The sequence below is a fragment of the Oncorhynchus nerka genome, linkage group LG2 (genome assembly GCF_034236695.1).
Source record: "Oncorhynchus nerka isolate Pitt River linkage group LG2, Oner_Uvic_2.0, whole genome shotgun sequence".
Classification (NCBI taxonomy): domain Eukaryota; kingdom Metazoa; phylum Chordata; class Actinopteri; order Salmoniformes; family Salmonidae; genus Oncorhynchus; species Oncorhynchus nerka.
This window is the reverse complement of record NC_088397.1, coordinates 1,877,287-1,903,488: the sequence shown is the minus strand read 5'-3', so window position 1 is coordinate 1,903,488 and position 26,202 is coordinate 1,877,287.

The following is a 26,202-nucleotide window of genomic DNA, read 5'->3' as shown; positions in this document are numbered from 1 at the left end:
TGACTAGGGTGCTTAGGTGCAGCTCTGTCTATGGCCCTTAGGGGCAGCTCTGTCTATGGCCCTTAGGGGCAGCTCTATGGCCCTTAGGGGCAGCTCTGTCTAGGGCCCTTAGGGGCAGCTCTGTCTAGGGCCCTTATGGGCAGCTAGGTCTATGGCCCTTAGGGGCAGCTCTGACTAGGGCCCTAAGGGGCAGCTCTGTCTAGGGCCCTTAGGGGCAGCTAGGTCTAGGGCCCTAAGGGGCAGCTCTGTCTATGGCCCTTAGGGGCAGCTAGGTCTATGGCCCTTAGGGGCAGCTCTGACTAGGGCCCTAAGGGGCAGCTCTGTCTAGGGCCCTTAGGGGCAGCTAGGTCTATGGCCCTTATGGGCAGCTAGGTCTATGGCCCTTAGGGGCAGCTCTGACTAGGGCCCTAAGGGGCAGCTCTGTCTAGGGCCCTTAGGGGCAGCTCTGTCTAGGGCCCTTAGGGGCAGCTAGGTCTATGGCCCTTAGGGGCAGCTCTGTCTATGGCCCTTAGGGGCAGCTCTGTCTAGGGCCCTTAGGGGCAGCTCTGTCTATGGCCCTTAGGGGCAGCTCTGTCTAGGGCCCTTAGGGGCAGCTCTGTCTAGGGCCCTTAGGGGCAGCTCTGTCTAGGGCCCTTAGGGGCAGCTCTGTCTAGGGCCCTTAGGGGCAGCTCTGAATCTGAAAGACAACGGAGGACCTGGGGTGTTGCTGTCCTCCTCCAACCATCATCACCATGCTGCTGTTGTTGTGGTGAGGACCTGGGGTGTTGCTGTCCTCCTCCAACCATCATCACCATGCTGCTGTTGTTGTGTTGTGGTGAGGACCTGGGGTGTTGCTGTCCTCCTCCAACCATCATCACCATGCTGCTGTTGTTGTGGTGAGGACCTGGGGTGTTGCTGTCCTCCTCCAACCATCATCACCATGCTGCTGTTGTTGTGGTGAGGACCTGGGGTGTTGCTGTCCTCCTCCAACCATCATCACCATGCTGCTGTTGTTGTGGTGAGGACCTGGGGTGTTGCTGTCATCCTCCAACCATCATCACCATGCTGCTGTTGTTGTGGTGAGGACCTGAGGTGTTGCTGTCCTCCTCCAACCATCATCACCATGCTGCTGTTGTGGTGAGGACCTGGGGTGTTGCTGTCCTCCTCCAACCATCATCACCATGCTGCTGTTGTTGTGGTGAGGACCTGGGGTGTTGCTGTCATCCTCCAACCATCATCACCATGCTCCTGTTGTTGTGTTGTGGTGAGGACCTGGGGTGTTGCTGTCATCCTCCAACCATCATCACCATGCTGCTGTTGTTGTTGTTGTGGTGAGGACCTGGGGTGTTGCTGTCATCCTCCAACCATCATCACCATGCTCCTGTTGTTGTGTTGTGGTGAGGACATGGGGTGTTGCTGTCCTCCTCCAACCATCATCACCATGCTGCTGTTGTTGTGGTGAGGACCTGGGGTGTTGCTGTCCTCCTCCAACCATCATCACCATGCTGCTGTTGTTGTGTTGTGGTGAGGACCTGGGGTGTTGCTGTCATCCTCCAACCATCATCACCATGCTGCTGTTGTTGTGGTGAGGACCTGGGGTGTTGCTGTCCTCCTCCAACCATCATCACCATGCTGCTGTTGTTGTGGTGAGGACCTGGGGTGTTGCTGTCCTCCTCCAACCATCATCACCATGCTGCTGTTGTTGTGGTGAAGACCTGGGGTGTTGCTGTCCTCCTCCAACCATCATCACCATGCTGCTGCTGCTGTTGTTGTGGTGAGGACCTGGGGTGTTGCTGTCCTCCTCCAACCATCATCACCATGCTCCTGTTGTTGTGTTGTGGTTAGGACCTGGGGTGTTGCTGTCCTCCTCCAACCATCATCACCATGCTGCTGTTGTTGTGTTGTGGTGAGAACCTGGGGTGTTGCTGTCCTCCTCCAACCATCATCACCATGCTCCTGTTGTTGTGGTGAGGACCTGGGGTGTTGCTGTCCTCCTCCAACCATCATCACAATGCTGCTGTTGTTGTGGTGAGGACCTGGGGTGTTGCTGTCATCCTCCAACCATCATCACCATGCTGCTGTTGTTGTGTTGTGGTGAGGACCTGGGGTGTTGCTGTCCTCCTCCAACCATCATCACCATGCTGCTGTTGTTGTGGTGAGGACCTGGGGTGTTGCTGTCATCCTCCAACCATCATCACCATGCTGTTGTTGTGTGAGGTGAGGACCTGGGGTGTTGCTGTCCTCCTCCATCCATCATCACCATGCTGCTGTTGTTGTGGTGAGGACCTGGGGTGTTGCTGTCCTCCTCCAACCATCATCACCATGCTGCTGTTGTTGTGGTGAGGACCTGGGGTGTTGCTGTCATCCTCCAACCATCATCACCATGCTCCTGTTGTTGTGGTGAGGACCTGGGGTGTTGCTGTCCTCCTCCAACCATCATCACCATGCTGTTGTTGTGTTGTGGTGAGGACCTGGGTGTTGCTGTCCTCCTCCAACCATCATCACCATGCTGCTGTTGTTGTGGTGGTGAGGACCTGGGGTGTTGCTGTCATCCTCCAACCATCATCACCATGCTCCTGTTGTTGTGTTGTGGTGAGGACATGGGGTGTTGCTGTCCTCCTCCAACCATCATCACCATGCTGCTGTTGTTGTGGTGAGGACCTGGGGTGTTGCTGTCATCCTCCAACCATCATCACCATGCTGCTGTTGTTGTGGTGAGGACCTGGGGTGTTGCTGTCCTCCTCCAACCATCATCACCATGCTGCTGTTGTTGTGTTGTGGTGAGGACCTGGGGTGTTGCTGTCCTCCTCCAACCATCATCACCATGCTGCTGTTGTTGTGTTGAGGTGAGGACCTGGGGTGTTGCTGTCCTCCTCCATCCATCATCACCATGCTGCTGTTGTTGTGGTGAGGACCTGGGGTGTTGCTGTCCTCCTCCAACCATCATCACCATGCTGCTGTTGTTGTGGTGAGGACCTGGGGTGTTGCTGTCATCCTCCAACCATCATCACCATGCTCCTGTTGTTGTGGTGAGGACCTGGGGTGTTGCTGTCCTCCTCCAACCATCATCACCATGCTGTTGTTGTGTTGTGGTGAGGACCTGGGGTGTGGCTGTCCTCCTCCAACCATCATCACCATGCTGCTGTTGTTGTGGTGAGGACCTGGGGTGTTGCTGTCATCCTCCAACCATCATCACCATGCTCCTGTTGTTGTGTTGTGGTGAGGACATGGGGTGTTGCTGTCCTCCTCCAACCATCATCACCATGCTGCTGTTGTTGTGGTGAGGACCTGGGGTGTTGCTGTCCTCCTCCAACCATCATCACCATGCTGCTGTTGTTGTGTTGTGGTGAGGACCTGGGGTGTTGCTGTCATCCTCCAACCATCATCACCATGCTGCTGTTGTTGTGGTGAGGACCTGGGGTGTTGCTGTCATCCTCCAACCATCATCACCATGCTCCTGTTGTTGTGGTGAGGACCTGGGGTGTTGCTGTCCTCCTCCAACCATCATCACCATGCTGCTGTTGTTGTGGTGAGGACCTGGGGTGTTGCTGTCCTCCTCCAACCATCATCACCATGCTGCTGTTGTTGTGGTGAGGACCTGGGGTGTTGCTGTCCTCCTCCAACCATCATCACCATGCTGCTGTTGTTGTGGTGAGGACCTGGGGTGTTGCTGTCCTCCTCCAACCATCATCACCATGCTCCTGTTGTTGTGGTGAGGACCTGGGGTGTTGCTGTCCTCCTCCAACCATCATCACCATGCTGTTGTTGTGTTGTGGTGAGGACCTGGGGTGTGGCTGTCCTCCTCCAACCATCATCACCATGCTGCTGTTGTTGTGGTGAGGACCTGGGGTGTTGCTGTCATCCTCCAACCATCATCACCATGCTCCTGTTGTTGTGGTGAGGACCTGGGGTGTTGCTGTCCTCCTCCAACCATCATCACCATGCTGCTGTTGTTGTGGTGAGGACCTGGGGTGTTGCTGTCATCCTCCAACCATCATCACCATGCTGCTGTTGTTGTGTTGAGGTGAGGACCTGGGGTGTTGCTGTCCTCCTCCATCCATCATCACCATGCTGCTGTTGTTGTGGTGAGGACCTGGGGTGTTGCTGTCCTCCTCCAACCATCATCACCATGCTGCTGTTGTTGTGGTGAGGACCTGGGGTGTTGCTGTCATCCTCCAACCATCATCACCATGCTGCTGTTGTTGTGGTGAGGACCTGGGGTGTTGCTGTCCTCCTCCAACCATCATCACCATGCTGCTGTTGTGTGTGGTGAGGACCTGGGGTGTTGCTGTCCTCCTCCAACCATCATCACCATGCTGCTGTTGTTGTGGTGAGGACCTGGGGTGTTGCTGTCCTCCTCCAACCATCATCACCATGCTCCTGTTGTTGTGGTGAGGACCTGGGGTGTTGCTGTCCTCCTCCAACCATCATCACCATGCTGCTGTTCCTCCAACCATCATCACCATGCTTGTTGTTGTGGTGAGGACCTGGGGTGTTGCTGTCCTCCTCCAACCATCATCACCATGCTGCTGTTGTTGTGTTGTGGTGAGGACCTGGGGTGTTGCTGTCCTCCTCCAACCATCATCACCATGCTGCTGTTGTTGTGGTGAGGACCTGGGGTGTTGCTGTCCTCCTCCAACCATCATCACCATGCTGCTGTTGTTGTGGTGAGGACCTGGGGTGTTGCTGTCCTCCTCCAACCATCATCACCATGCTGCTGTTGTTGTGGTGAGGACCTGGGGTGTTGCTGTCATCCTCCAACCATCATCACCATGCTGCTGCTGTTGTGTTGTGGTGAGGACCTGGGGTGTTGCTGTCCTCCTCCAACCATCATCACCATGCTGCTGTTGTGTTGTGGTGAGGACCTGGGGTGTTGCTGTCTCCTCCAACCATCATCACCATGCTGCTGTTGTTGTGGTGAGGACCTGGGGTGTTGCTGTCATCCTCCAACCATCATCACCATGCTGCTGTTGTTGTGGTGAGGACCTGGGGTGTTGCTGTCCTCCTCCAACCATCATCACCATGCTGCTGTTGTTGTGGTGATCAACCATCATCACCATGCTGCTGTTGTTGTGTTGTGGTGAGGACCTGGGGTGTTGCTGTCCTCCTCCAACCATCATCACCATGCTGCTGTTGTTGTGGTGAGGACCTGGGGTGTTGCTGTCATCCTCCAACCATCATCACCATGCTGCTGTTGTTGTGGTGAGGACCTGGGGTGTTGCTGTCCTCCTCCAACCATCATCACCATGCTGCTGTTGTTGTGTTGTGGTGAGGACCTGGGGTGTTGCTGTCCTCCTCCAACCATCATCACCATGCTGCTGTTGTTGTGGTGAGGACCTGGGGTGTTGCTGTCCTCCTCCAACCATCATCACCATGCTGCTGTTGTTGTGGTGAGGACCTGGGGTGTTGCTGTCATCCTCCAACCATCATCACCATGCTGCTGTTGTTGTGGTGAGGACCTGGGGTGTTGCTGTCCTCCTCCAACCATCATCACCATGCTGCTGTTGTTGTGGTGAGGACCTGGGGTGTTGCTGTCCTCCTCCAACCATCATCACCATGCTGTTGTTGTTGTGGTGAGGACCTGGGGTGTTGCTGTCCTCCTCCAACCATCATCACCATGCTGCTGTTGTTGTGGTGAGGACCTGGGGTGTTGCTGTCCTCCTCCAACCATCATCACCATGCTGCTGTTGTTGTGGTGAGGACCTGGGGTGTTGCTGTCCTCCTCCAACCATCATCACCATGCTGTTGTTGTTGTGGTGAGGACCTGGGGTGTTGCTGTCATCCTCCAACCATCATCACCATGCTGCTGTTGTTGTGGTGAGGACCTGGGGTGTTGCTGTCCTCCTCCAACCATCATCACCATGCTCCTGTTGTTGTGGTGAGGACCTGGGGTGTTGCTGTCATCCTCCAACCATCATCACCATGCTGCTGTTGTTGTGTTGTGGTGAGGACCTGGGGTGTTGCTGTCATCCTCCAACCATCATCACCATGCTCCTGTTGTGTGGTGAGGACCTGGGGTGTTGCTGTCCTCCTCCAACCATCATCACCATGCTGCTGTTGTTGTGGTGAGGACCTGGGGTGTTGCTGTCCTCCTCCAACCATCATCACCATGCTGCTGTTGTTGTGTTGGTGAGGACCTGGGGTGTTGCTGTCCTCCTCCAACCATCATCACCATGCTGCTGTTGTTGTGGTGAGGACCTGGGGTGTTGCTGTCCTCCTCCAACCATCATCACCATGCTGTGTTGTGTTGTGGTGAGGACCTGGGGTGTTGCTGTCCTCCTCCAACCATCATCACCATGCTGCTGTTGTTGTGGTGAGGACCTGGGGTGTTGCTGTCCTCCTCCAACCATCATCACCATGCTCCTGTTGTTGTGTTGTGGTGAGGACCTGGGGTGTGTTGCTGTCCTCCTCCAACCATCATCACCATGCTGCTGTTGTTGTGGTGAGGACCTGGGGTGTTGCTGTCATCCTCCAACCATCATCACCATGCTGCTGTTGTTGTGGTGAGGACCTGGGGTGTTGCTGTCCTCCTCCAACCATCATCACCATGCTGCTGTTGTTGTGGTGAGGACCTGGGTGTTGCTGTCATCCTCCAACCATCATCACCATGCTGCTGTTGTTGTGGTGAGGACCTGGGGTGTTGCTGTCATCCTCCAACCATCATCACCATGCTGCTGTTGTTGTGTTGAGGTGAGGACCTGGGGTGTTGCTGTCCTCCTCCAACCATCATCACCATGCTGCTGTTGTTGTGGTGAGGACCTGGGGTGTTGCTGTCCTCCTCCAACCATCATCACCATGCTGCTGTTGTTGTGTTGTGGTGAGGACCTGGGGTGTTGCTGTCCTCCTCCAACCATCATCACCATGCTGCTGTTGTTGTGGTGAGGACCTGGGGTGTTGCTGTCCTCCTCCAACCATCATCACCATGCTGCTGTGTTGTGTTGTGGTGAGGACCTGGGGTGTTGCTGTCCTCCTCCAACCATCATCACCATGCTGTTGTTGTGGTGAGGACCTGGGGTGTTGCTGTCCTCCTCCAACCATCATCACCATGCTGCTGTTGTTGTGGTGAGGACCTGGGGTGTTGCTGTCATCCTCCAACCATCATCACCATGCTGCTGTTGTTGTGTTGTGAGGACCTGGGGTGTTGCTGTCCTCCTCCAACCATCATCACCATGCTGCTGTTGTTGTGGTGAGGACCTGGGGTGTTGCTGTCATCCTCCAACCATCATCACCATGCTGCTGTTGTTGTGGTGAGGACCTGGGGTGTTGCTGTCCTCCTCCAACCATCATCACCATGCTGCTGTTGTTGTGGTGAGGACCTGGGGTGTTGCTGTCCTCCTCCAACCATCATCACCATGCTGCTGTTGTTGTGTGAGGACCTGGGGTGTTGCTGTCCTCCTCCAACCATCATCACCATGCTGCTGTTGTTGTGGTGAGGACCTGGGGTGTTGCTGTCCTCCTCCAACCATCATCACCATGCTGCTGTTGTTGTGTTGTGGTGAGGACCTGGGGTGTTGCTGTCCTCCTCCAACCATCATCACCATGCTGCTGTTGTTGTGGTGAGGACCTGGGGTTGCTGTCCTCCTCCAACCATCATCACCATGCTGCTGTTGTTGTGGTGAGGACCTGGGGTGTTGCTGTCCTCCTCCAACCATCATCACCATGCTGCTGTTGTTGTGTTGTGGTGAGGACCTGGGGTGTTGCTGTCCTCCTCCAACCATCATCACCATGCTGCTGTTGTTGTGGTGAGGACCTGGGGTGTTGCTGTCCTCCTCCAACCATCATCACCATGCTGCTGTTGTTGTGGTGAGGACCTGGGGTGTTGCTGTCATCCTCCAACCATCATCACCATGCTGCTGTTGTTGTGTTGTGGTGAGGACCTGGGGTGTTGCTGTCATCCTCCAACCATCATCACCATGCTGCTGTTGTTGTGGTGAGGACCTGGGGTGTTGCTGTCATCCTCCAACCATCATCACCATGCTGCTGTTGTTGTGGTGGTGAGGACCTGGGGTGTTGCTGTCCTCCTCCAACCATCATCACCATGCTGCTGTTGTTGTGTTGTTGGTGAGGACCTGGGGTGTTGCTGTCCTCCTCCAACCATCATCACCATGCTGCTGTTGTTGTGGTGGTGAGGACCTGGGGTGTTGCTGTCCTCCTCCAACCATCATCACCATGCTGCTGTTGTTGTGGTGAGGACCTGGGGTGTTGCTGTCATCCTCCAACCATCATCACCATGCTCTGTTGTTGTTGTGGTGAGGACCTGGGGTGTTGCTGTCCTCCTCCAACCATCATCACCATGCTGTGTTGTTGTGGTGAGGACCTGGGGTGTTGCTGTCCTCCTCCAACCATCATCACCATGCTGCTGTTGTTGTGGTGAGGACCTGGGGTGTTGCTGTCATCCTCCAACCATCATCACCATGCTCCTGTTGTTGTGTTGTGGTGAGGACATGGGGTGTTGCTGTCCTCCTCCAACCATCATCACCATGCTGCTGTTGTGTGTGGTGAGGACCTGGGGTGTTGCTGTCATCCTCCAACCATCATCACCATGCTGCTGTTGTTGTGGTGAGGACCTGGGGTGTTGCTGTCCTCCTCCAACCATCATCACCATGCTGCTGTTGTTGTGTTGTGAGGACCTGGGGTGTTGCTGTCCTCCTCCAACCATCATCACCATGCTGCCTGGGGTGTTGCTGTCCTCCTCCAACCATCATCACCATGCTGCTGTTGTTGTGTGAGGACCTGGGGTGTTGCTGTCATCCTCCAACCATCATCACCATGCTGCTGTTGTTGTGGTGAGGACCTGGGGTGTTGCTGTCATCCTCCAACCATCATCACCATGCTGCTGTTGTTGTGGTGAGGACCTGGGGTGTTGCTGTCATCCTCCAACCATCATCACCATGCTGCTGTTGCTGTGTCATCACCATGTGGTGAGGACCTGGGGTGTTGCTGTCCTCCTCCAACCATCATCACCATGCTGCTGTTGTTGTGGTGAGGACCTGGGGTGTTGGTCCTCCTCCAACCATCATCACCATGCTGGTTGTGGTGAGGACCTGGGTGTTGCTGTCCTCCTCCAACCATCATCACCATGCTGCTGTTGTTGTGGTGAGGACCTGGGGTGTTGCTGTCCTCCTCCAACCATCATCACCATGCTCCTGTTGTTGTGTTGTGGTGAGGACCTGGGGTGTTGCTGTCCTCCTCCAACCATCATCACCATGCTGCTGTTGTTGTGGTGAGGACCTGGGGTGTTGCTGTCCTCCTCCAACCATCATCACCATGCTGTTGTTGTGTTGTGGTGAGGACCTGGGGTGTTGCTGTCCTCCTCCAACCATCATCACCATGCTGCTGTTGTTGTGGTGAGGACCTGGGGTGTTGCTGTCCTCCTCCAACCATCATCACCATGCTGCTGTTGTTGTGTTGTGGTGAGGACCTGGGGTGTTGCTGTCCTCCTCCAACCATCATCACCATGCTGCTGTTGTTGTGGTGAGGACCTGGGGTGTTGCTGTCATCCTCCAACCATCATCACCATGCTGCTGTTGTTGAGGTGAGGACCTGGGGTGTTGTGTCCTCCTCCAACCATCATCACCATGCTGCTGTTGTTGTGTTGTGGTGAGGACCTAAGGTGTTGCTGTCCTCCTCCAACCATCATCACCATGCTCTGTTGTTGTGGTGAGGACCTGGTGTTGCTGTCCTCCTCCAACCATCATCACCATGCTGCTGTTGTTGTGGTGAGGACCTGGGGTGTTGCTGTCCTCCTCCAACCATCATCACCATGCTCCTGTTGTTGTGGTGAGGACCTGGGGTGTTGCTGTCCTCCTCCAACCATCATCACCATGCTGCTGTTGTTGTGGTGAGGACCTGGGGTGTTGCTGTCCTCCTCCAACCATCATCACCATGCTGCTGTTGTTGTGGTGAGGACCTGGGGTGTTGCTGTCCTCCTCCAACCATCATCACCATGCTGCTGTTGTTGTGGTGAGGACCTGGGGGTGTTGCTGTCCTCCTCCAACCATCATCACCATGCTGCTGTTGTTGTGTGGTGAGGACCTGGGGTGTTGCTGTCCTCCTCCAACCATCATCACCATGCTGCTGTTGTTGTGGTGAGGACCTGGGGTGTTGCTGTCATCCTCCAACCATCATCACCATGCTGCTGTTGTTGTGGTGAGGACCTGGGGTGTTGCTGTCATCCTCCAACCATCATCACCATGCTCCTGTTGTTGTGGTGAGGACCTGGGGTGTTGCTGTCCTCCTCCAACCATCATCACCATGCTGCTGTTGTTGTGGTGAGGACCTGGGGTGTTGCTGTCCTCCTCCAACCATCATCACCATGCTCCTGTTGTTGTGTTGTGGTGAGGACCTGGGGTGTTGCTGTCCTCCTCCAACCATCATCACCATGCTCTGTTGTTGTGAGAGGACTCTGTCCTCCAACCATCATCACCATGCTGCTGTTGTTGTGTTGTGGTGAGGACCTGGGGTGTTGCTGTCCTCCTCCAACCATCATCACCATGCTCCTGTTGTTGTGGTGAGGACCTGGGGTGTTGCTGTCCTCCTCCAACCATCATCACCATGCTGTTGTTGTGTTGTGGTGAGGACCTGGGGTGTTGCTGTCCTCCTCCAACCATCATCACCATGCTGCTGTTGTTGTGGTGAGGACCTGGGGTGTTGCTGTCATCCTCCAACCATCATCACCATGCTGCTGTTGTTGTGTTGTGGTGAGGACCTGGGGTGTTGCTGTCCTCCTCCAACCATCATCACCATGCTGCTGTTGTTGTGGTGAGGACCTGGGGTGTTGCTGTCCTCCTCCAACCATCATCACCATGCTGTTGTTGTGTTGTGGTGAGGACCTGGGGTGTTGCTGTCCTCCTCCAACCATCATCACCATGCTGCTGTTGTTGTGGTGAGGACCTGGGGTGTTGCTGTCCTCCTCCAACCATCATCACCATGCTCCTGTTGTTGTGGTGAGGACCTGGGGTGTTGCTGTCCTCCTCCAACCATCATCACCATGCTGCTGTTGTTGTGTTGTGGTGAGGACCTGGGGTGTTGCTGTCCTCCTCCAACCATCATCACCATGCTGCTGTTGTTGTGGTGAGGACCTGGGGTGTTGCTGTCCTCCTCCAACCATCATCACCATGCTGCTGTTGTTGTGGTGAGGACCTGGGGTGTTGCTGTCATCCTCCAACCATCATCACCATGCTCCTGTTGTTGTGTTGTGGTGAGGACCTGGGGTGTTGCTGTCCTCCTCCAACCATCATCACCATGCTGTTGTTGTGTTGTGGTGAGGACCTGGGGTGTGGCTGTCCTCCTCCAACCATCATCACCATGCTGCTGTTGTTGTGGTGAGGACCTGGGGTGTTGCTGTCCTCCTCCAACCATCATCACCATGCTCCTGTTGTTGTGGTGAGGACCTGGGGTGTTGCTGTCCTCCTCCAACCATCATCACCATGCTGCTGTTGTTGTGGTGAGGACCTGGGGTGTTGCTGTCATCCTCCAACCATCATCACCATGCTGCTGTTGTTGTGGTGAGGACCTGGGGTGTTGCTGTCATCCTCCAACCATCATCACCATGCTGCTGTTGTTGTGGTGAGGACCTGGGGTGTTGCTGTCATCCTCCAACCATCATCACCATGCTGCTGTTGTTGTGTTGTGGTGAGGACCTGGGGTGTTGCTGTCCTCCTCCAACCATCATCACCATGCTGCTGTTGTTGTGGTGAGGACCTGGGGTGTTGCTGTCCTCCTCCAACCATCATCACCATGCTGCTGTTGTTGTGGTGAGGACCTGGGGTGTTGCTGTCCTCCTCCAACCATCATCACCATGCTGCTGTTGTTGTGGTGAGGACCTGGGGTGTTGCTGTCCTCCTCCAACCATCATCACCATGCTGCTGTTGTTGTTGTGGTGAGGACCTGGGGTGTTGCTGTCCTCCTCCAACCATCATCACCATGCTGCTGTTGTTGTGGTGAGGACCTGGGGTGTTGCTGTCCTCCTCCAACCATCATCACCATGCTCCTGTTGTTGTGTTGTGGTGAGGACCTGGGGTGTTGCTGTCCTCCTCCAACCATCATCACCATGCTGCTGTTGTTGTGGTGAGGACCTGGGGTGTTGCTGTCATCCTCCAACCATCATCACCATGCTGCTGTTGTTGTGTTGTGGTGAGGACCTGGGGTGTTGCTGTCCTCCTCCAACCATCATCACCATGCTGCTGTTGTTGTGTTGTGGTGAGGACCTGGGGTGTTGCTGTCCTCCTCCAACCATCATCACCATGCTGCTGGGGTTCCTGCTGGTGTTGTGGTGAGGACCTGGGGTGTTGCTGTCATCCTCCAACCATCATCACCATGCTCCTGTTGTTGTGGTGAGGACCTGGGGTGTTGCTGTCCTCCTCCAACCATCATCACCATGCTGCTGTTGTTGTGTTGTGAGGACCTGGGGTGTTGCTGTCATCCTCCAACCATCATCACCATGCTGCTGTTGTTGTGGTGAGGACCTGGGTGTTGCATCCTCCAACCATCATCACCATGCTGCTGTTGTTGTGGTGAGGACCTGGGGTGTTGCTGTCCTCCTCCAACCATCATCACCATGCTGCTGTTGTTGTGGTGAGGACCTGGGGTGTCCTCCTCCAACCAATGTTGCTGTCATCCTCCAACCATCATCACCATGCTGCTGTTGTTGTGGTGAGGACCTGGGGTGTTGCTGTCCTCCTCCAACCATCATCACCATGCTGCTGTTGTTGTGGTGAGGACCTGGGGTGTTGCTGTCCTCCTCCAACCATCATCACCATGCTGCTGTTGTTGTGGTGAGGACCTGGGGTGTTGCTGTCCTCCTCCAACCATCATCACCATGCTCCTGTTGTTGTGTGGTGAGGACCTGGGGTGTTGCTGTCCTCCTCCAACCATCATCACCATGCTGCTGTTGTTGTGGTGAGGACCTGGGGTGTTGCTGTCCTCCTCCAACCATCATCACCATGCTCCTGTTTGTGTGTGGTGAGGACCTGGGGTGTTGCTGTCCTCCTCCAACCATCATCACCATGCTGCTGTTGTTGTGGTGAGGACCTGGGGTGTTGCTGTCCTCCTCCAACCATCATCACCATGCTCCTGTTGTTGTGTTGTGGTGAGGACCTGGGGTGTTGCTGTCCTCCTCCAACCATCATCACCATGCTGCTGTTGTTGTGTTGTGGTGAGGACCTGGGGTGTTGCTGTCATCCTCCAACCATCATCACCATGCTGCTGTTGTTGTGGTGAGGACCTGGGGTGTTGCTGTCATCCTCCAACCATCATCACCATGCTCCTGTTGTTGTGGTGAGGACCTGGGGTGTTGCTGTCCTCCTCCAACCATCATCACCATGCTGCTGTTGTTGTGTTGAGGTGAGGACCTGGGGTGTTGCTGTCCTCCTCCATCCATCATCACCATGCTGCTGTTGTTGTGGTGAGGACCTGGGGTGTTGCTGTCCTCCTCCAACCATCATCACCATGCTGCTGTTGTTGTGGTGAGGACCTGGGGTGTTGCTGTCATCCTCCAACCATCATCACCATGCTGCTGTTGTTGTGGTGAGGACCTGGGGTGTTGCTGTCCTCCTCCAACCATCATCACCATGCTGCTGTTGTTGTGGTGAGGACCTGGGGTGTTGCTGTCCTCCTCCAACCATCATCACCATGCTGCTGTTGTTGTGGTGAGGACCTGGGGTGTTGCTGTCCTCCTCCAACCATCATCACCATGCTGCTGTTGTTGTTGTGGTGAGGACCTGGGGTGTTGCTGTCCTCCTCCAACCATCATCACCATGCTGCTGTTGTTGTGGTGAGGACCTGGGGTGTTGCTGTCCTCCTCCAACCATCATCACCATGCTCCTGTTGTTGTGGTGGTGAGGACCTGGGGTGTGCTGTCCTCCTCCAACCATCATCACCATGCTGCTGTTGTTGTGTTGTGGTGAGGACCTGGGGTGTTGCTGTCCTCCTCCAACCATCATCACCATGCTGCTGTTGTTGTGGTGAGGACCTGGGGTGTTGCTGTCCTCCTCCAACCATCATCACCATGCTGCTGTTGTTGTGTTGTGAGGACCTGGGGTGTTGCTGTCCTCCTCCAACCATCATCACCATGCTGCTGTTGTTGTGGTGAGGACCTGGGGTGTTGCTGTCATCCTCCAACCATCATCACCATGCTGCTGTTGTTGTGGTGAGGACCTGGGGTGTTGCTGTCATCCTCCAACCATCATCACCATGCTGCTGTTGTTGTGTTGTGGTGAGGACCTGGGGTGTTGCTGTCCTCCTCCAACCATCATCACCATGCTGCTGTTGTTGTGGTGAGGACCTGGGGTGTTGCTGTCCTCCTCCAACCATCATCACCATGCTCCTGTTGTTGTGGTGAGGACCTGGGGTGTTGCTGTCCTCCTCCAACCATCATCACCATGCTGCTGTTGTTGTGGTGAGGACCTGGGGTGTTGCTGTCCTCCTCCAACCATCATCACCATGCTGCTGTTGTTGTGGTGAGGACCTGGGGTGTTGCTGTCCTCCTCCAACCATCATCACCATGCTGCTGTTGTTGTGTTGTGGTGAGGACCTGGGGTGTTGCTGTCATCCTCCAACCATCACCATGCTGCTGTTGTTGTGGTGAGGACCTGGGGTGTTGCTGTCATCCTCCAACCATCATCACCATGCTGCTGTTGTTGTGTTGTGGTGAGGACCTGGGGTGTTGCTGTCATCCTCCAACCATCATCACCATGCTGCTGTTGTTGTGTTGTGGTGAGGACCTGGGGTGTTGCTGTCCTCCTCCAACCATCATCACCATGCTGCTGTTGTTGTGGTGAGGACCTGGGGTGTTGCTGTCCTCCTCCAACCATCATCACCATGCTGCTGTTGTTGTGGTGAGGACCTGGGGTGTTGCTGTCATCCTCCAACCATCATCACCATGCTGCTGTTGTTGTGGTGAGGACCTGGGGTGTTGCTGTCCTCCTCCAACCATCATCACCATGCTGCTGTTGTTGTGGTGAGGACCTGGGGTGTTGCTGTCCTCCTCCAACCATCATCACCATGCTCCTGTTGTTGTGGTGAGGACCTGGGGTGTTGCTGTCCTCCTCCAACCATCATCACCATGCTGCTGTTGTTGTGGTGAGGACCTGGGGTGTTGCTGTCCTCCTCCAACCATCATCACCATGCTGCTGTTGTTGTGGTGAGGACCTGGGGTGTTGCTGTCATCCTCCAACCATCATCACCATGCTGCTGTTGTTGTGGTGAGGACCTGGGGTGTTGCTGTCCTCCTCCAACCATCATCACCATGCTCCTGTTGTTGTGTTGTGGTGAGGACCTGGGGTGTTGCTGTCCTCCTCCAACCATCATCACCATGCTGCTGTTGTTGTGGTGAGGACCTGGGGTGTTGCTGTCCTCCTCCAACCATCATCACCATGCTGCTGTTGTTGTGGTGAGGACCTGGGGTGTTGCTGTCCTCCTCCAACCATCATCACCATGCTGCTGTTGTGTGTGGTGAGGACCTGGGGTGTTGCTGTCCTCCTCCAACCATCATCACCATGCTGCTGTTGTTGTGGTGAGGACCTGGGGTGTTGCTGTCCTCCTCCAACCATCATCACCATGCTCCTGTTGTTGTGGTGAGGACCTGGGGTGTTGCTGTCCTCCTCCAACCATCATCACCATGCTGCTGTTGTTGTGGTGAGGACCTGGGGTGTTGCTGTCCTCCTCCAACCATCATCACCATGCTGCTGTTGTTGTGGTGAGGACCTGGGGTGTTGCTGTCATCCTCCAACCATCATCACCATGCTGCTGTTGTTGTGGTGAGGACCTGGGGTGTTGCTGTCCTCCTCCAACCATCATCACCATGCTGCTGTTGTTGTGGTGAGGACCTGGGGTGTTGCTGTCATCCTCCAACCATCATCACCATGCTGCTGTTGTTGTGGTGAGGACCTGGGGTGTTGCTGTCCTCCTCCAACCATCATCACCATGCTGCTGTTGTTGTGGTGAGGACCTGGGGTGTTGCTGTCCTCCTCCAACCATCATCACCATGCTCCTGTGTTGTTGTGGTGAGGACCTGGGGTGTTGCTGTCCTCCTCCAACCATCATCACCATGCTGCTGTTGTTGTTGTGGTGAGGACCTGGGGTGTTGCTGTCCTCCTCCAACCATCATCACCATGCTGCTGTTGTTGTGTTGTGGTGAGGACCTGGGGTGTTGCTGTCCTCCTCCAACCATCATCACCATGCTGCTGTTGTTGTGTTGTGAGGACCTGGGGTGTTGCTGTCCTCCTCCAACCATCATCACCATGCTCCTGTTGTTGTGGTGAGGACCTGGGGTGTTGCTGTCCTCCTCCAACCATCATCACCATGCTGCTGTTGTTGTGGTGAGGACCTGGGGTGTTGCTGTCCTCCTCCAACCATCATCACCATGCTGCTGTTGTTGTGTTGTGGTGAGGACCTGGGGTGTTGCTGTCCTCCTCCAACCATCATCACCATGCTGCTGTTGTTGTGGTGAGGACCTGGGGTGTTGCTGTCCTCCTCCAACCATCATCACCATGCTCCTGCTGTTGTTGTGGTGAGGACCTGGGGTGTTGCTGTCCTCCTCCAACCATCATCACCATGCTGCTGTTGTTGTGGTGAGGACCTGGGGTGTTGCTGTCCTCCTCCAACCATCATCTGTTCCTCCAACCATCATCACCATGCTTGTGGTGGTGACCATGCTGCTGTTGTTGTGGTGAGGACCTGGGGTGTTGCTGTCCTCCTCCAACCATCATCACCATGCTGCTGTTGTTGTGGTGAGGACCTGGGGTGTTGCTGTCATCCTCCAACCATCATCACCATGCTCCTGTTGTTGTGGTGAGGACCTGGGGTGTTGCTGTCCTCCTCCAACCATCATCACCATGCTGCCTGTTGTTGTGGTGAGGACCTGGGGTGTTGCTGTCCTCCTCCAACCATCATCACCATGCTGCTGTTGTTGTGTTGTGGTGAGGACCTGGGGTGTTGCTGTCCTCCTCCAACCATCATCACCATGCTGCTGTTGTTGTGTTGTGGTGAGGACCTGGGGTGTTGCTGTCCTCCTCCAACCATCATCACCATGCTCCTGTTGTTGTGGTGAGGACCTGGGGTGTTGCTGTCCTCCTCCAACCATCATCACCATGCTGCTGTTGTTGTGGTGAGGACCTGGGGTGTTGCTGTCCTCCTCCAACCATCATCACCATGCTGCTGTTGTTGTGTTGTGGTGAGGACCTGGGGTGTTGCTGTCCTCCTCCAACCATCATCACCATGCTGTTGTTGTGTTGTGGTGAGGACCTGGGGTGTTGCTGTCATCCTCCAACCATCATCACCATGCTGCTGTTGTTGTGGTGAGGACCTGGGGTGTTGCTGTCCTCCTCAAACCATCATCACCATGCTGCTGTTGTTGTGGTGAGGACCTGGGGTGTTGCTGTCCTCCTCCAACCATCATCACCATGCTGCTGTTGTTGTGTTGAGGTGAGGACCTGGGGTGTTGCTGTCCTCCTCCAACCATCATCACCATGCTGCTGTTGTTGTGGTGAGGACCTGGGGTGTTGCTGTCCTCCTCCAACCATCATCACCATGCTGCTGTTGTTGTTTGTGGTGAGGACCTGGGGTGTTGCTGTCATCCTCCAACCATCATCACCATGCTGCTGTTGTTGTTGTGGTGAGGACCTGGGGTGTTGCTGTCATCCTCCAACCATCATCACCATGCTGCTGTTGTTGTGGTGAGGACCTGGGGTGTTGCTGTCCTCCTCCAACCATCATCACCATGCTGCTGTTGTTGTGGTGAGGACCTGGGGTGTTGCTGTCCTCCTCCAACCATCATCACCATGCTGCTGTTGTTGTGTTGTGAGGACCTGGGGTGTTGCTGTCCTCCTCCAACCATCATCACCATGCTGCTGTTGTTGTGGTGAGGACCTGGGGTGTTGCTGTCCTCCTCCAACCATCATCACCATGCTGCTGTTGTTGTGGTGAGGACCTGGGGTGTTGCTGTCCTCCTCCAACCATCATCACCATGCTCCTGTTGTTGTGGTGAGGACCTGGGGTGTTGCTGTCCTCCTCCAACCATCATCACCATGCTGCTGTTGTTGTGGTGAGGACCTGGGGTGTTGCTGTCATCCTCCAACCATCATCACCATGCTGCTGTTGTTGTGTTGTGGTGAGGACCTGGGGTGTTGCTGTCCTCCTCCAACCATCATCACCATGCTGCTGTTGTTGTGGTGAGGACCTGGGGTGTTGCTGTCCTCCTCCAACCATCATCACCATGCTGCTGTTGTTGTGTTGTGGTGAGGACCTGGGGTGTTGCTGTCATCCTCCAACCATCATCACCATGCTGCTGTTGTTGTGGTGAGGACCTGGGGTGTTGCTGTCCTCCTCCAACCATCATCACCATGCTGCTGTTGTTGTGGTGAGGACCTGGGGTGTTGCTGTCATCCTCCAACCATCATCACCATGCTCCTGTTGTTGTGGTGAGGACCTGGGGTGTTGCTGTCCTCCTCCAACCATCATCACCATGCTGTTGTTGTGTTGTGGTGAGGACCTGGGGTGTGGCTGTCCTCCTCCAACCATCATCACCATGCTGCTGTTGTTGTGGTGAGGACCTGGGGTGTTGCTGTCATCCTCCAACCATCATCACCATGCTGCTGTTGTTGTGGTGAGGACCTGGGGTGTTGCTGTCCTCCTCCAACCATCATCACCATGCTGCTGTTGTTGTGTTGTGGTGAGGACCTGGGGTGTTGCTGTCCTCCTCCAACCATCATCACCATGCTGCTGTTGTTGTGGTGAGGACCTGGGGTGTTGCTGTCCTCCTCCAACCATCATCACCATGCTCCTGTTGTTGTGGTGAGGACCTGGGGTGTTGCTGTCCTCCTCCAACCATCATCACCATGCTGCTGTTGTTGTGTTGTGGTGAGGACCTGGGGTGTTGCTGTCCTCCTCCAACCATCATCACCATGCTGCTGTTGTTGTGGTGAGGACCTGGGGTGTTGCTGTCCTCCTCCAACCATCATCACCATGCTCCTGTTGTTGTGGTGAGGACCTGGGGTGTTGCTGTCCTCCTCCAACCATCATCACCATGCTGCTGTTGTTGTGGTGAGGACCTGGGGTGTTGCTGTCATCCTCCAACCATCATCACCATGCTGCTGTTGTTGTGGTGAGGACCTGGGGTGTTGCTGTCATCCTCCAACCATCATCACCATGCTGCTGTTGTTGTGGTGAGGACCTGGGGTGTTGCTGTCATCCTCCAACCATCATCACCATGCTGCTGTTGTTGTGGTGAGGACCTGGGGTGTTGCTGTCATCCTCCAACCATCATCACCATGCTGCTGTTGTTGTGGTGAGGACCTGGGGTGTTGCTGTCCTCCTCCAACCATCATCACCATGCTGCTGTTGTTGTGGTGAGGACCTGGGGTGTTGCTGTCCTCCTCCAACCATCATCACCATGCTGCTGTTGTTGTGGTGAGGACCTGGGGTGTTGCTGTCCTCCTCCAACCATCATCACCATGCTGCTGTTGTTGTGTTGTGGTGAGGACCTGGGGTGTTGCTGTCCTCCTCCAACCATCATCACCATGCTCCTGTTGTTGTGTTGTGGTGAGGACCTGGGGTGTTGCTGTCCTCCTCCAACCATCATCACCATGCTGCTGTTGTTGTGTTGTGGTGAGGACCTGGGGTGTTGCTGTCCTCCTCCAACCATCATCACCATGCTGCTGTTGTTGTGGTGAGGACCTGGGGTGTTGCTGTCCTCCTCCAACCATCATCACCATGCTGCTGTTGTTGTGGTGAGGACCTGGGGTGTTGCTGTCCTCCTCCAACCATCATCACCATGCTGCTGTTGTTGTGTTGTGAGGACCTGGGGTGTTGCTGTCATCCTCCAACCATCATCACCATGCTGCTGTTGTTGTGTTGGTGAGGACCTGGGGTGTTGCTGTCATCCTCCAACCATCATCACCATGCTGCTGTTGTTGTGTTGTGGTGAGGACCTGGGGTGTTGCTGTCCTCCTCCAACCATCATCACCATGCTGCTGTTGTTGTGGTGAGGACCTGGGGTGTTGCTGTCCTCCTCCAACCATCATCACCATGCTGCTGTTGTTGTGTTGTGGTGAGGACCTGGGGTGTTGCTGTCCTCCTCCAACCATCATCACCATGCTGCTGTTGTTGTGGTGAGGACCTGGGGTGTTGCTGTCATCCTCCAACCATCATCACCATGCTGCTGTTGTTGTGGTGAGGACCTGGGGTGTTGCTGTCCTCCTCCAACCATCATCACCATGCTCCTGTTGTTGTGTGTGGTGAGGACCTGGGGTGTTGCTGTCCTCCTCCAACCATCATCACCATGCTGCTGTTGTTGTGGTGAGGACCTGGGGTGTTGCTGTCCTCCTCCAACCATCATCACCATGCTGCTGTTGTTGTGTTGTGGTGAGGACCTGGGGTGTTGCTGTCCTCCTCCAACCATCATCACCATGCTGCTGTTGTTGTGGTGAGGACCTGGGGTGTTGCTGTCCTCCTCCAACCATCATCACCATGCTGCTGTTGTTGTGGTGAGGACCTGGGGTGTTGCTGTCCTCCTCCAACCATCATCACCATGCTGCTGTTGTTGTGTTGTGGTGAGGACCTGGGGTGTTGCTGTCATCCTCCAACCATCATCACCATGCTGCTGTTGTTGTGGTGAGGACCTGGGGTGTTGCTGTCATCCTCCAACCATCATCACCATGCTGCTGTTGTTGTGGTGAGGACCTGGGGTGTTGCTGTCCTCCTCCAACCATCATCACCATGCTGCTGTTGTTGTGGTGAGGACCTGGGGTGTTGCTGTCCTCCTCCAACCATCATCACCATGCTGCTGTTGTTGTGTTGTGAGGACCTGGGGTGTTGCTGTCCTCCTCCAACCATCATCACCATGCTGCTGTTGTTGTGGTGAGGACCTGGGGTGTTGCTGTCCTCCTCCAACCATCATCACCATGCTGCTGTTGTTGTGGTGAGGACCTGGGGTGTTGCTGTCCTCCTCCAACCATCATCACCATGCTGCTGTTGTTGTGGTGAGGACCTGGGGTGTTGCTGTCCTCCTCCAACCATCATCACCATGCTGCTGTTGTTGTGGTGAGGACCTGGGGTGTTGCTGTCCTCCTCCAACCATCATCACCATGCTCCTGTTGTTGTGGTGAGGACCTGGGGTGTTGCTGTCCTCCTCCAACCATCATCACCATGCTGCTGTTGTTGTGGTGAGGACCTGGGGTGTTGCTGTCATCCTCCAACCATCATCACCATGCTCCTGTTGTTGTGGTGAGGACCTGGGGTGTTGCTGTCCTCCTCCAACCATCATCACCATGCTGCTGTTGTTGTGGTGAGGACCTGGGGTGTTGCTGTCATCCTCCAACCATCATCACCATGCTGCTGTTGTTGTGGTGAGGACCTGGGGTGTTGCTGTCCTCCTCCAACCATCATCACCATGCTGCTGTTGTTGTGTTGTGGTGAGGACCTGGGGTGTTGCTGTCATCCTCCAACCATCATCACCATGCTGCTGTTGTTGTGGTGAGGACCTGGGGTGTTGCTGTCATCCTCCAACCATCATCACCATGCTGCTGTTGTTGTGGTGAGGACCTGGGGTGTTGCTGTCCTCCTCCAACCATCATCACCATGCTGCTGTTGTTGTGGTGAGGACCTGGGGTGTTGCTGTCATCCTCCAACCATCATCACCATGCTGTTGTTGTGGTGAGGACCTGGGGTGTTGCTGTCCTCCTCCAACCATCATCACCATGCTCCTGTTGTTGTGGTGAGGACCTGGGGTGTTGCTGTCCTCCTCCAACCATCATCACCATGCTGCTGTTGTTGTGGTGAGGACCTGGGGTGTTGCTGTCCTCCTCCAACCATCATCACCATGCTGCTGTTGTTGTGGTGAGGACCTGGGGTGTTGCTGTCCTCCTCCAACCATCATCACCATGCTGCTGTTGTTGTGGTGAGGACCTGGGGTGTTGCTGTCCTCCTCCAACCATCATCACCATGCTGCTGTTGTTGTGTTGTGGTGAGGACCTGGGGTGTTGCTGTCATCCTCCAACCATCATCACCATGCTCCTGTTGTTGTGTTGTGGTGAGGACCTGGGGTGTTGCTGTCCTCCTCCAACCATCATCACCATGCTGCTGTTGTTGTGGTGAGGACCTGGGGTGTTGCTGTCCTCCTCCAACCATCATCACCATGCTGCTGTTGTTGTGGTGAGGACCTGGGGTGTTGCTGTCATCCTCCAACCATCATCACCATGCTGCTGTTGTTGTGTTGTGGTGAGGACCTGGGGTGTTGCTGTCCTCCTCCAACCATCATCACCATGCTGCTGTTGTTGTGGTGAGGACCTGGGGTGTTGCTGTCCTCCTCCAACCATCATCACCATGCTGCTGTTGTTGTGTTGTGGTGAGGACCTGGGGTGTTGCTGTCATCCTCCAACCATCATCACCATGCTGCTGTTGTTGTGGTGAGGACCTGGGGTGTTGCTGTCCTCCTCCAACCATCATCACCATGCTGCTGTTGTTGTGTTGTGGTGAGGACCTGGGGTGTTGCTGTCATCCTCCAACCATCATCACCATGCTGCTGTTGTTGTGTTGTGGTGAGGACCTGGGGTGTTGCTGTCCTCCTCCAACCATCATCACCATGCTCCTGTTGTTGTGTTGTGGTGAGGACCTGGGGTGTTGCTGTCATCCTCCAACCATCATCACCATGCTGCTGTTGTTGTGGTGAGGACCTGGGGTGTTGCTGTCCTCCTCCAACCATCATCACCATGCTGCTGTTGTTGTGGTGAGGACCTGGGGTGTTGCTGTCCTCCTCCAACCATCATCACCATGCTGCTGTTGTTGTGGTGAGGACCTGGGGTGTTGCTGTCCTCCTCCAACCATCATCACCATGCTGCTGTTGTTGTGGTGAGGACCTGGGGTGTTGCTGTCCTCCTCCAACCATCATCACCATGCTGCTGTTGTTGTGGTGAGGACCTGGGGTGTTGCTGTCCTCCTCCAACCATCATCACCATGCTGCTGTTGTTGTGGTGAGGACCTGGGGTGTTGCTGTCCTCCTCCAACCATCATCACCATGCTGCTGTTGTTGTGTTGTGGTGAGGACCTGGGGTGTTGCTGTCATCCTCCAACCATCATCACCATGCTGCTGTTGTTGTGGTGAGGACCTGGGGTGTTGCTGTCATCCTCCAACCATCATCACCATGCTCCTGTTGTTGTGGTGAGGACCTGGGGTGTTGCTGTCCTCCTCCAACCATCATCACCATGCTGCTGTTGTTGTGGTGAGGACCTGGGGTGTTGCTGTCCTCCTCCAACTTTCATCACCATGCTGCTGTTGTTGTTGTGTGAGACCTGGGGTGTTGCTGTCCTCCTCCAACCATCATCACCATGCTGCTGTTGTTGTGGTGAGGACCTGGGGTGTTGCTGTCATCCTCCAACCATCATCACCATGCTGCTGTTGTTGTGGTGAGGACCTGGGGTGTTGCTGTCCTCCTCCAACCATCATCACCATGCTGCTGTTGTTGTGGTGAGGACCTGGGGTGTTGCTGTCCTCCTCCAACCATCATCACCATGCTGCTGTTGTTGTGGTGAGGACCTGGGGTGTTGCTGTCCTCCTCCAACCATCATCACCATGCTGCTGTTGTTGTGGTGAGGACCTGGGGTGTTGCTGTCATCCTCCAACCATCATCACCATGCTGCTGTTGTTGTGGTGAGGACCTGGGGTGTTGCTGTCCTCCTCCAACCATCATCACCATGCTACTGTTGTTGTGTTGTGGTGAGGACCTGGGGTGTTGCTGTCATCCTCCAACCGTCATCACCATGCTGCTGTTGTTGTGGTGAGGACCTGGGATGTTGCTGTCATCCTCCAACCATCATCACCATGCTGCTGTTGTTGTGGTGAGGACCTGGGGTGTTGCTGTCCTCCTCCAACCATCATCACCATGCTCCTGTTGTTGTGGTGAGGACCTGGGGTGTTGCTGTCATCCTCCAACCATCATCACCATGCTGCTGTTGTTGTGTTGTGGTGAGGACCTGGGGTGTTGCTGTCATCCTCCAACCATCATCACCATGCTGCTGTTGTTGTGGTGAGGACCTGGGGTGTTGCTGTCCTCCTCCAACCATCATCACCATGCTCCTGTTGTTGTGGTGAGGACCTGGGGTGTTGCTGTCCTCCTCCAACCATCATCACCATGCTGCTGTTGTTGTGGTGAGGACCTGGGGTGTTGCTGTCCTCCTCCAACCATCACCATGCCATGCTGCTGTTGTTGTGGTGAGGACCTGGGGTGTTGCTGTCCTCCTCCAACCATCATCACCATGCTGCTGTTGTTGTGGTGAGGACCTGGGGTGTTGCTGTCCTCCTCCAACCATCATCACCATGCTGCTGTTGTTGTGGTGAGGACCTGGGGTGTTGCTGTCCTCCTCCAACCATCATCACCATGCTCCTGTTGTTGTGGTGAGGACCTGGGGTGTTGCTGTCCTCCTCCAACCATCATCACCATGCTGCTGTTGTTGTGTTGTGGTGAGGACCTGGGGTGTTGCTGTCATCCTCCAACCATCATCACCATGCTCCTGTTGTTGTGTTGTGGTGAGGACCTGGGGTGTTGCTGTCCTCCTCCAACCATCATCACTATGCTCCTGGTGTTGTGGTGAGGACCTGGGGTGTTGCTGTCCTCCTCCAACCATCATCACCATGCTCCTGGTGTTGTGGTGAGGACCTGGGGTGTTGCTGTCATCCTCCAACCATCATCACCATGCTGCTGTTGTTGTGTTGTGGTGAGGACCTGGGGTGTTGCTGTCCTCCTCCACCCATCATCACCATGCTCCTGTTGTTGTGGTGAGGACCTGGGGTGTTGCTGTCCTCCTCCAACCGTCATCACCATGCTGCTGTTGTTGTGTTGTGGTGAGGACCTGGGGTGTTGCTGTCATCCTCCAACCATCATCACCATGCTCCTGTTGTTGTGGTGAGGACCTGGGGTGTTGCTGTCCTCCTCCACCCATCATCACCATGCTGCTGTTGTTGTGTTGTGGTGAGGACCTGGGGTGTTGCTGTCATCCTCCAACCATCATCACCATGCTGCTGTTGTTGTGGTGAGGACCTGGGGTGTTGCTGTCCTCCTCCAACCATCATCACCATGCTGCTGTTGTTGTGGTGAGGACCTGGGGTGTTGCTGTCATCCTCCAACCATCATCACCATGCTGCTGATGTTGTGGTGAGGACCTGGGGTGTTGCTGTCCTCCTCCAACCTTTGATCTCTCATCTGAATAGCAACAACTTCATTCTTAATGTTTACCACTGTTAGACAGACCTCCTGCCGTGGTATCTATCATTATACACAGCCAGCCAGCTACTAATCACCTCAATACAAACCAGAACAAGCAGACAGTGTGTATAGTGGTATAGTGGCGTAATTGAATTAAATGAATGCAGATTTCATATTGACTACACGATAGAAAATCCTTGAAATTCAACGGTTGGTTTTGGACGATGCTATCTAATACAATAATACCATCTGGCAACATAACCCATTGTGGTGATGTTAATTGGTAGTTCTGTGATGGTTGTAACCACATCCCTCTTCACCCACCCCCCCTCAACCCCCCCACAGCTCATTATTTAGTACCTCATCTAGAAATACAGTCGATTAGGGTTATCATTATTCATTTCTTGTTAACATTTTTCGAGATGGAAGAGACTCCCTAGTAAACAACAAAGGGCCCTATTTCCTATGTAGTGTACTGATTTAGACCAGGGCCAAAAGGGTTTTGAGGGTCTATAGGGCTCTGGTCTAAAAGTAGTGCACTATATAGGGAATAGGATTCTATAGGGCCCTGGTCTAAAGTAGTGTACTATATTTAGGGAATAGGGTTCTATAGGGCCCTGGTCTAAAGTAGTGTACTATATATAGTGAATAGGGTTATATAGGGTCCTGGTCTAAAGTAGTGTACTATATATAGGGAATAGGGTTCTATAGGGCTCTGGTCTAAAGTAGTGTACTATATTTAGGGAATAGGGTTCTATAGGGTCCTGGTCTAAAGTAGTGTACTATATATAGGGAATAGGGTTCTATAGGGCTCTGGTCTAAAGTAGTGCACTATAAAGGGAATATGGTTCCATTTATTTCGCAGACAAACACAAACAAAACATATTTGTGTTGATGTTTCATTGATCTCCAATATCAGAATGTGTTAATGAGCTCCTGTCTGTCCATACTGTTCATTATCTCTGTCTGTCCATACTGTTCATTATCTCTGTCTGTCCATACTGTTCATTATCTCTGTCTGTCCATA